At 37.2% G+C, this 13,997-nt stretch overlaps 1 protein-coding gene across 1 annotated transcript in view; it reads left to right on the top strand.

Moving 5' to 3' along the window:
* DISC1 (DISC1 scaffold protein) overlaps window positions 1-13,997 on the top strand; it is a 445,546-nt gene that overhangs the window by 112,517 nt on the left and 319,032 nt on the right. The window lies entirely within an intron of this gene.

Below are 13,997 nucleotides of genomic sequence, written 5' to 3'. Positions count from 1 at the left end.
TGAAGCAAACAGGGTTAAGTGACTTACCCAGGGTCACACAGCTACTAATAAGTGTCAGAGGCCAGATTTGAACTCAGGAAGATGAGTCCTCTTGACTTCAGACCCAGAGCTCTGTACCACCTAGCTACCCTATTATATTTGACAGATGAAGGAATGGAGTCACAGATAGATTAAGTCACTTGCCTGAGGTTAACCAGCATTAGCTGTGTGGCATGTGCATGATTAGAACCCAGGTCTCTTCACTCAGCCCCCTGCTAACCCTAATGGTTCAGGATTCTTAACCTGAGATCTATGAATTTGTTAAAAACAATTTTTATAATAGATTTCCTTTGTAATATTATGTATTTTGTGTACTTAAAATATTCTGAGAAGGGATCCATGACACACACAAAAATATTAATATCTCTTGCACTAAGATCATGGAAGCCATCCCAACAGAAACCCTTGGTACAGTAGATAGAGTACTGGACTTAGAACCAGGAAGACCTGAGTTCAAATTTGACCTTAGATGTTTACTTGCTATGTGACTCTAGACGAGCCATTCAATCTTTCTATTTTTCTTCAGTTTTCTTGGGAGGAATTCTGACTTAAAGGCTTCTAAGGTCCCTCAGCCCTAAATCTATGATCTTCTGATCTTTATTAATGTCCAGATTCATGAAAGATTATATGTGATCATGGGAAACTAGTTTAGTTCTATAATGAAGGCACTGAATATTTGCTGAGTTTTATAGGTTAGATGAACCCACAAACCCATCAACTTCAGAAGAACCATAAAAATTTAACAAAAAGGTATAATAATTACATGTATGGGTTTTAAATGACATTTGAAAATGGAATACAGTAATTGGCAGCTTCTGCTCTTCAGATCATTAAACAACTAATGTTGGCAGCTAAAGAGCAATTTGGTCCTTGGCGCAGTCATGCGTGTTATTTACAACCAGAGAAACAGTGAAATGTGAATGTGGGGCCGGCTTGTAACAGCTTTCCATGTCATTTACTTGAAATTACTGCCCCATTTACAAGGAGGGGGAACAAGATTGAACACAATTTTGATTCTGAGTTAGACCTCTTGTCTTTGTCAATCAGTCAGTTTACTCCCGGAATACAGCCTAAGTGGATGCCTCTCCATTAACAGAGGGAGGCAGCAGAGATGTACCATGTTCAAATGTGAATAGCATCTTTTTCAAATGTCCAGGAAATGGATATTTGCTATGTAGAGCATTGTATGTGAGGGCACATGGGTTGAGAACGTTGTGTTTTTTTCTTTTTTAAATCCTGTTGATCAGCTGGGAAATCTGGTAACTCAGATCTGTATTAAAGTTTAAGTAGGTGGTGCAGAGGATAGAGTGCGGGGCCTGAAGTAATAAAGACTCATCTTCCTGAGTTCAAATCTGGCCTCAGACACCCACTAGCTGTGTTACCCCAGGCAAGTCACTTCACCCTGTTTGCCTCAGTTTCCTCATCTGTAAAATGAGCTGGAAAAGGAAACAGCAAACTACTTCAGTATCTTTGCCGGGAAAACCTCAAAGAAGGTCATGAAGAATCAAACATGACTGAAACAGTTGAACAATGACCATTCAATAACAACAAACAATATTCACAACAATATTAGCATTCATATGGTGCTTTAAAGTGTCCTTTTATCCTCACAACAACCCTGGGAAGTAGATGCTATTATTATCATCCCCATTTTACAGATGAAGAAACCAAGGCAGACACAGGTTCAGTGACTTACCCAGGCTCACGCAACTGGTTCAGTATTTGTCAGCTACACTTTGGATCCCTCTAGTAAATTGCTCACTTTCAGTCCTATGTTAGATGGAGCAGTTCCTTTTGAAATATGCCTCCCTGCCATTGTTTGGTGGAGGCAGTTGTCATCCTTTGGGATAGCATCGTTGATGTTATAGTCTTGTTTCTTTTCTTTGAAGGCGCTTTCACATGACAGAATGTGACAGTGGGATTAAAGAGCTATTTTCCCCTCTTACTGCATTTCTTCTCCCTACCCTGTGTCCTGTCATCAGAGCTGTCCCTCTCTACCTCCACCTTTTCTCACTAGACCCTTCGGAAAGAGGGTTGATATGAGTCGGTGGAGTGTCCCCAGTGCAAGCATAGGGAGGCTTGTGTCACTGGAACCATGTCTGGACTAGATACCCAACTGGGTATCCCCAGGTAGGACACAGACTACACTTGGCCGTAGAAGCAGTGCCGTATAGATGATCGGTTCTAGAGTGCTATCAATACTATGCCTCAGCTACATCATAGGTTGAATTTACTTTTGTAGGCTGGAAAATAATGATCCCTTCTAACATAGTTTCTCTGGCAGAATGTGTTCTGTGTTTAAGGCAACTGACTTGCAAACACCACTAGAAAAACTTCCTTTTGAATAAAGCCATTTGTAAGTTAGGACCACCCTATGCTAACAAAGCCAGAGCCCCATTGTCTGACTGTATTTGCATCTGTCTTAGGGAAGAATACAGGGCCATGTTCAGGATTTCTTCTTGGAGTACTTGTGCCTTAGGAAGGGAAGAAAAAGTAGAGGTTCAGTGTTTAAGGAGCTATAGTTCTTTGGCTTGGATATGGAATACCTAAGAAAGGAGAATTCTCTCTGGTTCCAATGGGCTATGCAGCTGCCATTCTTTCTGCAGTTATACACCAACAACCAAGTGCTCTTGGGATAAATATAGTGGAAGAAATCACTTAGAGGACGAAAGGTTCTATTTCTGTTCTCATTCTTGCTCTCAGAATGAATGAATCCAGTGTTGTACTTTTTATTTCCAACGGCTTGGTTTTAGATGGTCTTTCTATAATGGAGCTGTGGACAAAACCCCAGTGCTTCTCAAGGAAAGAAGCTGGGGTTTTGATATGGCCTCTGCCACTAACTGCTTCTCTAACCTCTGGTATATCAGTTCATTCCTCTGGAATGAACTCATCAATAAAATGAGAGGGATTGGGCTAAACCATTTACAAATTCTCTTCTAACTCTATGATTCTATGACATACAATTGACTGATAGACATAGCATTTTCTAGCAATGCTAGATCAAACAAGGACTATTTCTGTGGATCTTGTGTTAACTATGTGAGACACATAGTTCCTTACCAAGGGATGAGTACTGACTTTGAAAAGTCACCAATACTTACCTAGGCCCCTCTTGAAAAATTATGAAAACTATGCAATGGAATACTATGTTGGGGCTACCAACCCACAGATATGAAAGCACTTCATTATGATTTTGGAAAACCAGACGAGGAGAAGATTCTAGAGCTGGTGTGGCACATTTCACAGACCCAAAATGGTAGCAAATGTTTCTAAAAAGTGTGAAATTTTTTCTCATTGTCTTCAAAGGAAAGAGAGGCAGTCTGGTACCATGGAGAAGTGATGGATTTGGAATCAGAATACTTGGGTTTGAACCTTGGCTCTGAATGTTACTAGTGTATGACTTTGGGAAAGCCACTTCATCCTGTTAGATTATGATTTCCTTGAGGGTTAGGAGTGTCTTTTGCTTTTCTTCATATCCCCAGGGCTTAGCACAGTGTCTAGAACATGATAGATACTTAATGCATGCTTATTCAATAACTAATTGATCTTTCTGGGCCTCAGGTAATAGCTTAAGAGAGCACATTGAACATTTATCCATGCTACTGTAGCCTTTAGCCAGAACATCTAAACAGAAACAGACAGAATCAAAGGGGTTTCGTAATCTTTAAGGTTTGCTTCCACTTTAGTCTGGTCTGGTGTTTAAGAAGACCAAGACCATGTAGGGCTGAGTATCTGCGTGTGCGTGTGTGTGCGTGCGTGTGTGCGTGTGTGTGTGTGTGTGTGTGTGTGTGTGTGATTGAGAAGTAGTGAATCTGAATATAATCTCCTCCCTACCTCTTCTCCATGGAGCTTGTGGTCCTTTGGCCACCAATGTATGCTATGACTGTGGATTACTATTAGATCTTTAGCTTAGAAAGCCAGAGCTTTCTTTGAAGTACCAAAAATTTGGTGATGCTTTGAGCATTGCTGAGGCAAAGATGTTCTCCTTGCATAGGCCATACAGAGTTGTGATCAATTTGGTCTTAAGAGGAGCAATTCCAGCCAGTTCAATGTAATTTTTGATCAAGCCGTAGGATGCTGATTGTTCATTTGTTCTTGCAAAACATGCCCTTTTACATTAACTATGGTTTTCATCCAACTTGTAAGATTGCACCCTTTTTTCTTCAGGAAGATTCTTTCTATCATTTCAGCGTTCATTAATCCTTAATTGCCAACTCCATCCTACTCCCTAAGGTCAAGCAAGGTACCAGGCTTGTCATGGAAAAGAGGTGACAGAAAGCAGAACTACTTAATTCCTATTTTAATTCTGTTTTCTCTACCCAGAAGAATGATAGAATAAGAACTCAAGAGGGACTAAAAAACCTATGATTTCATCAGTAGAGGAAACTCTTAGATGAGGAAAATCCCTCTACCAATGCAGGTTGATGCCTTCTTTTCAACTTATAGTCTTAGAGAATTTTCTAGAACACTAAGAGGTCAAGTAACTAAGATCATGTAGCTAGTATGTGTCAGAGACAAGATTTGAACCCAGGACTTCCTGGCTTCTAGTCTAGTTCTATAGTCACTATTCTAAGCTGCCTTTCTAGATTGAGAATGATAGATGAAAAATGGCCAAGAAAGAATTGAAATCCAAAATAAGTATGATGATAGTAAGAGAATACTGAATTGCCTTCAATGAGTTCAGGTCACCTGGCATGAATAAACTACAACTACAACTTAAGGGACTGAAAATCTAAGAATATAGTTACTGAACTGCTATCAGTAATTTTTAAGGCACTGTCATTGACAGGAGAGGTGTTGCAATGCTGGACAAAATGGGTATTTTTTTAAAGGAAAAGAAGGTATAAATTGGGAATATATATATATTTTTAATTTTTATAAAGGGAAATAAGATATATCTTTCTTTTTAATTTTTAATTTTTATTTTCAGTTTTAAATTTATTTCCTCTCTCTAGCCCTCCTTCCCTCACAAAAAGGCAATATGATGTAAAGTATGTATTTCAAAAAGTATTCAAATTTCATTTTGTTATTATGAATGTAACAAACGTGAACAAATATGAAAATTTTCCTTATATGAAGAATGAACTTTCATTTTGTGCAGCATAGTTTCTTTATGTATTTAAAATTTAACTGGATCATTCAAACTATACCCTGTTTGTGTTCCCTTCTGAACTTCCTTCTGCTTTGCTATTTATTTTAAAAAACAAATCATTGACATTTTTCTTTCTTTTTTTTAAGGTATCACTATTACTAACCCTTCACACCCTCTTTGTAACAAGTAAGTATAGTCACTCAAAACAAATCCACACATTGGCTATATCTACAAATATAGTTCTCATTCTGTACCTCTAGCCCATCAACTCTCTGCCAAGAAGTGGGGAGCATGAATTCATTTTCAGTCTTCTGGAGTAGGGATTGCTCATAGTTCCTAACTCTTTCAGAGTTGTTTTAAAATTATACTCTTGGTTCTGCTCACTTTGTTTTGCATCAGTTAATATATCCCTCTTGTTTCATTATTTCTTATGATAAAATAAGATTCCATTATATTCATAATATCCACATACCACAATTTGTTCAAGCAAGTAAATTATTCCACAAATTATAAATACCAACTTTGTCTAAAATTCTTTGCTACAATTAAAAGTACAGCTATATATCTTTTCATACATATGGGTCCTTTCTCATTATCTTTGATTTCTTTGGAGTATAAGCCTAGTAGTGATATTGCTGGGTCAAAAGGGGTATATACATGCTTTAGTGACTTTTTGAATACAGTTCAAAATTAGTTTCTATAGTGGCTGAATCATTACACAGCTCCACCAAAGGCATATTAGTGTATTTGTCATATTATAGTCCCTCTAATCATTGTCATTTTCCTTTTTTTTTTTTACCTTTGTCAATATTATGGGTATGAGAGAAAATCTAAGAGTTGTTTTAATTTACATTTCTTGTTTTAATAGTAAATTAAAGCAACTTAAAATTTTTTATACTTTGAATTTCTTCCCTTATAAGCTTCATGTTTCTATTCTTTGAACATTTATCTTTTTGGGAATGGCTCTGGTTCTTATATATTTGTATTGGCCATCAGACTTTTAGCAGAGAAATTCCCTGAAGGGATTTTCTCCCAGTCAGTTTCTCCTATAATTCTAACTGCATTGATTTATCAGTAAGGGAAAAAAATATTACATTTTATGAAATCAAAATTATCAAATCCTCTCTATTCCTTTTTTTTATCAAGGACTCTTTCCTTATCCACTCCAGTCATTTTCAGTCATATTTCACTCTTCTTACCCCTATTGGGGGTTTTCTTGGCAAAGACACTGGAGTGGTTTGCCATTTCCTTCTCCAGCTCATCTTAAAGATGAGAAAAATGAGGCAAATGGTTAAATGGCTTGCTTAGGGTCACACAACTGTAAGATAATTTATACCTATTTCTCTAATATGTTTATGATGACCCTTTATGTCTAGTCCATTTGGGGATATTTGGAGCTTATTGTGATATGGTGTGAAATGTTAATCTAAATTTAATTTCTGTCAGACTGCTTTCCAGTTTTTCCAGCAGTTTGTGCAATATTGAGCCCTTGCCCCAGTAGTTGGAGTGCTGGGTTTATCAAATACTGTACTACTGTGTTCACTTTCTTCTGGATTTTGTCTACTAAATATGTTCCATTAATCACCTTTTCTATTTCAAATTGTAGTCTGGTGCATTTGATCTTGAATTCTTGTAAAATTCTGGAATGCGTTAAGGGGATCATTTATGAATGTTTGGAAAAGGAAGTTTTGATTGCTATAAGCTCACATGGATTCATTAAGAATAGATTGATCTTGTTTCCTGTTTTTACATACTGAACTGGTAAGTTCATAGAATGCTATAGTCATTGTATAGGATAATATAGCATGAGATCATAGGTTTAGAGTTGTAAAGGACCTCAGAGATCATCTAGTCCAACCAGCTAATGAGAAAACCAAGGCTAGAGAGTTGACCAAGATCACACAGCCAATAAAGAGATGGGATTCAAATCTAGGATTTTTGATGCCAAGTCCGTTACCCTTGGCACTGTATTTCACTTCCTCTCATTCTTGGACATCAGTGTATTATATATCTTCTGGATAAGACAGAGAAATGTGAGGTGGATAATGGCACAGTTAGGTGGATTTTGAACTGGTGGATTTATTATCAACAAAGATTAATGGATCATTTTCAAGCTGGGGAGACATCTCTAATGATGCACCCCAGGGAGTTATCTTTGGCCATGTTCTGCTTAATATTCTTATTAATGATTCAAGCGAAGGCATAATAGCATATTTACCAAATTTGTAGTCGATGCTACACAAATTTTGGAAGGATATGGCTAACAGATTGAATGACAAAATTGGGATCCAAGAAGATCTGGACGGGCTGAAATCGTTGGCTAACACTACCAAGATGAAATTTAATATGGATAAATGTAAGTTACTTCACTTAGATTGAAAAGTACAGGATAGAGGTGACATGAATAGAGAGCAGTTCAAGTGAAAAAAAAGTTAAAGGGGTTATTGGATAGCAAACTAAATGTAAATTAATAATGAGGCATAGTAGCCAAAAAGAGCTAATATCATTTCTGTGTTGTATTAATAGATGTATAGTATCCAGAATGATAGAAGTAAATTTCCCATTATTCTTGGCTCTGATCTGACTATGTATAAAATGTATTGTATCCTGTTCTGGGTGCCATGTTTTAGGATGTCCATGGACAAACTGGACAGGATCCAGGATAGTACAACTGGATGCTGAAGGGACCATATAAGTAACCATTGGACAACTGGTGAGAGTTAACTGGATCTCTAGCTCCTGTCTTAGGGCTATGCTGTTCTGATTTATGAGAACTCACTGTATATATACATAGCTTGGTCCCAGCCAGCCAACTATGCTTCACAACTGTCTTTTGGTTATTACCACTATGGGACTATATTACTGCCCTGCCCCCCCCACCACTTCCCACTTCTTACTCGTACAACAATAGTCAAACCAGTGCTACCATTGCTTTTGAAAAAGACATGTCAATTGATTGCCAGATTTGAACTCTGGTCTTCCTGATTCCAGACCCAGTTCTCTATCTACTGTGTTGCCTAGTTGCCCTGGTGAGGAATAGAAAATGTTTATTTCAGTTTGATTAAAAAAAAGTGACCTTATTTGGGAGCTGTGGGAAAATGTTTTATACTACTATGGAAGCCTGACTGATCACAAAAGAGTTTTACTTCCCATCCCCATGCATTATTGGACTCAAACTCTCTTTCCTGGTCATCATTCCACAAATGTGCTTTTTCCCTCTTAAGGACAGATACTATTTTGCTCTTATATTTGTATTCCTAGTCTTTAGTACAGTGCCTAGCATATAGTAATTGCTTAATAAATGCTTGATTACTCATGGAGGGGGGAATTATAATGTTCTTCAATACCTGAAGGAGGTTATGTTGAAGAGGGGTTTGATTTTTTTTTTTTTATGCTTGGCTTTGGAGGGCATAATGAGGAACAAAAGGAAAAGAATTCAGAGAAGCATAGGAAGAATCTATATGAACTGATACAGAAGGTAGTAAACAGAACCATAAAAATAACATGCACAATGACTATAACAGTGTAAATGGAAAGAACAAAAAAGAAGTTAAATGCTGTATAATTATAGTGATCAATCTTTGCCTCACAGAAAAGATAAGAAAATGAACCCATCTCCCTTCTTTACAGTGTAGGGGGACTACAGGTGTGGGGCATTGCATGTGCTGTCATTCAGTTGATGTGGTAGTTAATTTTGCTGAGCTGATTTTTTTCTTTCTTCTTAAAATATTTGTTACAAGAGATGGCTTGATATGTAGGTGAGGCAAGGTACATATTCAGAAATAAAGGTGACATAAAAATAATAGATATTAAACTTTTAAAAATATTTCATCCCCTGAAACAGATTTCCCATCTGCTTGTGGAAAGAGAAATATACTAATACATTGTTGGTGTAGTTGTGGATTAGAAAAGCTATTCTGAGAAAAAAATTTGGAAACATGAAAGGTGTCCATACCCAGGGATTCCATTGCTAGGCATATGACCTCCAAAAAGGTCAATGACAGAAATAAAAACCCCATATATGCAAAAACAGTAATAACAACACCTTTGTGGCAGCAAAGAACTAGAAACAGGGTAGATGTTCATCAATTGAAATGAATTCTTTACTGAACATAAGAAATGACAAATATGCTTATTACAGAGACACATGAAAAGTCTTATGTGAACTGATGTAAAGTCAAGTAAGCAATACCAGGAAAACCATATATAATGACTATAACCATTTAAATGGAAAGAACAAAAAGAAGACAATTGAAACTGAATGTTGTAAAATTATAACAATCAAACAGCTCCAAAGAAGAGACATAAGAAGGCACTTCTTCCCACTTCTTTGTAAAGATCAGGGTTCATAGTGTAGAACATTGCATATAACATTAGACTTCAACATTTTGATTGGTTTTGCTAAATTTTCTCTTCTACCTCTTTAAAAACATTTTTTTAAAAAAAGGGGTGACTTTCTTTGAAGGGTTTCACATGGAAAAGAAGGTGAGATTATATATATATACATGTATACACACACACACACATACTTATATGATATCAATAAAATCTGTCAAAAAATAAAATACCTCCAACAAAAAAAACCCCACACCAAGGGTTAGTGTGTAAAAGTCACAGGGAAGCAGATTTTGGCTTAACAAAAGTAAACACTTCCTAGTAATTGGACCTATCTAAAATTGTGCAATATTTTGTGGAGCTGTGAGTTCCCTCTCATTGAAGGTCTTTGAGTGGAGGCTGTATGACCACTTTGGAGGGAAAAGGAAGTTGAATGACCTCTGAGGGCCCCTTCCAGGCCTAAAACTGTATGATTGTTTGAGGTATAGGGGTGGTGTGGGAAAGGATTCATCTTATATGACATTATTGACATTTGACATAACACAAGAGCAGTTCTGCTAAGAGTACATTCAGGAAGGAGACAGGGATAACGCATTCAAAGAAATGTTTTTTCTCTGCAGTCTAATTTTCATTCTCCATTTAACTATTTGTAAGTGTTTTTTTTCTTGTTATTCTTCAGCCAATACCCCTTGAACTTCTAAATAATCTGATTTCTCCCTCATCTCTACTCTGCATGGAATAGATTTATTATTGTTGACTGCATAGTCTGTTATCACAGACGGCTAATGTAAGAAATGCAGACGTTGATGTCTTGGAAATAAGTCTTACTCAACATGAGTGCCAACAAACTCTTCCAACAACTCTCTTTCGGTGCTGGGTGCTTCATGTGTTTTGAACACTGATTCCATCTGGGTAATCTGAAGCAGTCATTCTGGAAGACTGTTTACCCCACTATATGATGACAGACGACCCCTCCTTTTTTTTTTTTTACCTTTTTCTATCACTGTGCTTGCATATCTAAAGAGAAGTGAACACAGTGTTGCTTTGTTGACTAGAGACGAATGTTGATCTTTGGTATCCTATAAAACTAAGGAGAGACTTTTTAAGGAAAATTATAAACGGGGGAAAATGCTATTCCAGATGTTAGGAGCAGGTTTAAGTTCAATCAGAAGCTTGTTGGACTCATTCTAAAATGGTGGATAGGGTATATCTACCTTTAAATACCGATTTTCCCTGCAGACACTGAGGGATTTCTATTATTGAGCCCTGACTGTAATTTCCTGCATATTCTGCTCAGAATTACTTGAAATCTGTTCTTGACACATATTTTCTGGTAACCATATAGCTCATACAGAGGGGTCTCTAGACTTTTATTAAATTCTCCAGGTGGAGGGCCTACCAGTCCCTATTTTATCTCACTTCCTTGACTTTTCTGTGCTCTAACACTTGCACCAAAGTGACCTGTGCTTCTATTCCCAATGAAATGTAGCATAATACAGAGGAGTTCGTCTGTCTCGAATGCCTTAGCATGTTTAGGTCTCAATGGATTGTACAAAAATTGGGATCCTTTAATAAGGGGCTAATCTACCATGCGTCCTCTCAGGACAGGAAGAATTTTCTTTCTCAGTGATTGACCAAATTAACTTTAATTCATTGTAGCTGGGTGGTAGAGTAGATAGAGGACAGGAATTGGAGTCAGGATAGAACCGAGGTCAAAACTTGCCCTGGACACTTGCTAGCTGTGTGACCCCAGGTAAGTCACTTAACATCTGTTTCTCATCTGTTAAACAGGAATAGTAATAACACTTACCTCTCAGGGTTATAGCGAGGATCAGATGAGTTAAACATATGCGTAGTTCTTTGCAAACTTTAAAGTGCTATGTGTATGCTAGTTGCTACTACTACTACTACTACTACTACTACTACTACTATTATTGCTAGCTGTGTAACCCTGGGCAAGTCAATTAATCGCTCTCAACCTCAGTTTCCATATCTGTCAAATAAGGATAATAATAAGACCTATCTCTCAGAGTTATTGTGAGGAGAAAATGAGACAATGTCTGTAAAGTGTTTTATAAACCTTGAAGTGTTGTATAAATACTAATTCTTATTATTATTAATAATAAAATCAGGAGTGGCAATTTAAGAATAATTCTTGTCTGTCAGAGACAAGGAAGAAAATTTTAGGAAATGAAACATTCCAAAGTCAAAATACAGAACAAAAATGTCAAAAAATGTGAATTCTCTAATGCAAGTGGACATTCCATACAGTGCTAGACACAAAGTAAAAGCAACATTAGCCCTTTCTGTGACCACTTATTTTATCAATCACATGAGTAAGTCAACATTTTCACTAGGTTGTGTCCTATTCTTTGTGACCCCTTTTGGGGACACTGGAGTAGTTGGCTATTTCCTTTTCCAGGTCATTTCCATATGAGGAACTGAGGCAAACTGGGTTAAGTGACTTGCTCAGGGTCACACAGCTAGGAAGTGTCTGAGGCCAGATTTGAACTCTGGTCTTCCTGATTCCAGACCCAATTCTCTATCCACTGTGCTGCCTAGCTGCTCTGGTGAGGAATAGAAAATGTTTATTTCAGTCTGATTAAAAAAAATGACCTTATTTGGGAGCTGTGGGAAAATGTTTTGTTCTACTATGGAAGCCTGACTGATCACAAAATCCTTTGAATGGAAAGTACTCAATGATTTGAGAAGTAAAGAAGGATGAAGATTGAGAAAGGAAAAAAAAGCCCAAGCATCTATTTTAATAAGGAGGAGGTAATTAGTAACCTCAGAGAGAGCCATTTTGGTTGGGTGCCAGAGACAACAAGTGTAGGGGGTCCCCCCCATGAGGTTCATTGATCTCATTTGTATAGAGAAGCACTTTGTAGCCATGAAGTGTAGCATAAACTGTTTTGATGAATTGATTTGTTCAAAGGCATGAAGTGAGTTAGTAACAGAGTATAGTTGAGAATTCAGTTCTTTTCCCAGGTTAGTTAGTTGGGTTCACGTTCCAGGTTAGTTAAGGCCACATCTAGTAAGTGTCTGAGGTAGGATTTGAAATCAGGTCTTCCTGATTCCAGGCCCAGTGTTCTCTCCCCTAGCCACAATTTTAATAAGAATAATGGAATTTTTTCCCTGCTGGACACTACCAACAAAAAGGGTTACTTTAAACTATAGTGAGAGAAAAAAAGAATAAAAGAAAGGATGTGACATCTGCTACTAGTGGATGGGATAATAACAGATGACAGAAGAAGGTACAGTTACTCAAGATTTATTTTGTTTCCTTTCCCCATCCTTCTCTCAAATGTAGAGAATGATGTCTGGTCTGGAAAAGATAGAACACAAATGGCAAATATGGATTGAAGCCCTGGGTCAGAAGAAAGGTAGTACTAGATGACCTAATGGCCCTGAGTAAGTACAAGTCCTCAGGCCCAGATGTATAGATGTGTAAATTACTTAGCCTCTTTAGGACTTAGTTTCCTCATCCATAAAAGGGGATAATAGTATCCACTTTGCTGGATTGTTGTGGGGATCAAATGAAATAACATGGAAAGCATTTTGCAAAACTTCAAGTGCTATAAAAATATTAGCTATTATTCTATGCTCCATATTTCAAGAAGGACTTTGGTAAGCTGGAGAGTAATTTGGAGAAGGATACCTAGGCTGGTGAAGGGCCTTTAGAACATTAATTATTAATTATGAAGATTAATGGAAAGAACTGGGGGTGTTTAACATGGAGAAGAAAAGATTTCTTAGGGAATCTGATAACTGTTTTCCAGTATGTGAGGGGATATCACCTGGAAGGAGGGATTAGATTTTTCTGGTTGGCTTCAGGAAGTAGAACTTGGAGCAATAATTAGAAGTTACAGAGACAGAATTAGGCTGGAAAAAGATTTCTTCCCCCTCCTACATTTATATCATGCAGCCCTTTGTCTCTGTTGAAATGGGTTGGGATGGGGGGAAGGGGAGGAAGGAAACAAGCATTTATTAAGCACCTACTATGTGCCAGGTACTGTATTAAGCAATATGTAAACATTATCTCATTTGATAATGAGATGAACACATCTTTATTTATAAACCAACACCACAAATATTTAGATAGTAATAATACAAAAGAATTAATCATATAAATTTAGTTGGAGTGTCCCTTCTGATACAGGCTGGAACTATTTGAAAAGGAAAGACTGGGGTAGAAAGGCAAACCCCTAGCTTTTTTGTAGTTTTGATTGACTTGTCTTCCAGGTTCTCATTATGTTTCGTTTATTTACACCCACAATGTTGACAGCCTTATTCCCCATACTCTTCTGTGACCTCATTTTGGTACACAGTTGCTGAAAATCAGGAGACCAGCGTTTGAATCCTGGCTCTGACATTACTTGGGTGTGGTCATGACCTCCTTGAACATTTACCTCTCTATGTAGAAAGCTGGAGATATTAAGAGTAGCCCACCTTACCTCACAGGGTTATTTTGAAGATTTATTTAAATGAATTTTATAATCTGTATTTATCTCAGTCATTATAACTATGATGA

Source organism: Trichosurus vulpecula, chromosome 4 (genome assembly GCF_011100635.1).
Source record: "Trichosurus vulpecula isolate mTriVul1 chromosome 4, mTriVul1.pri, whole genome shotgun sequence".
Taxonomy (NCBI): domain Eukaryota; kingdom Metazoa; phylum Chordata; class Mammalia; order Diprotodontia; family Phalangeridae; genus Trichosurus; species Trichosurus vulpecula.
Note: the sequence above shows the minus strand (reverse complement) of the source record. Positions and strands in the feature narration are given on the sequence as shown.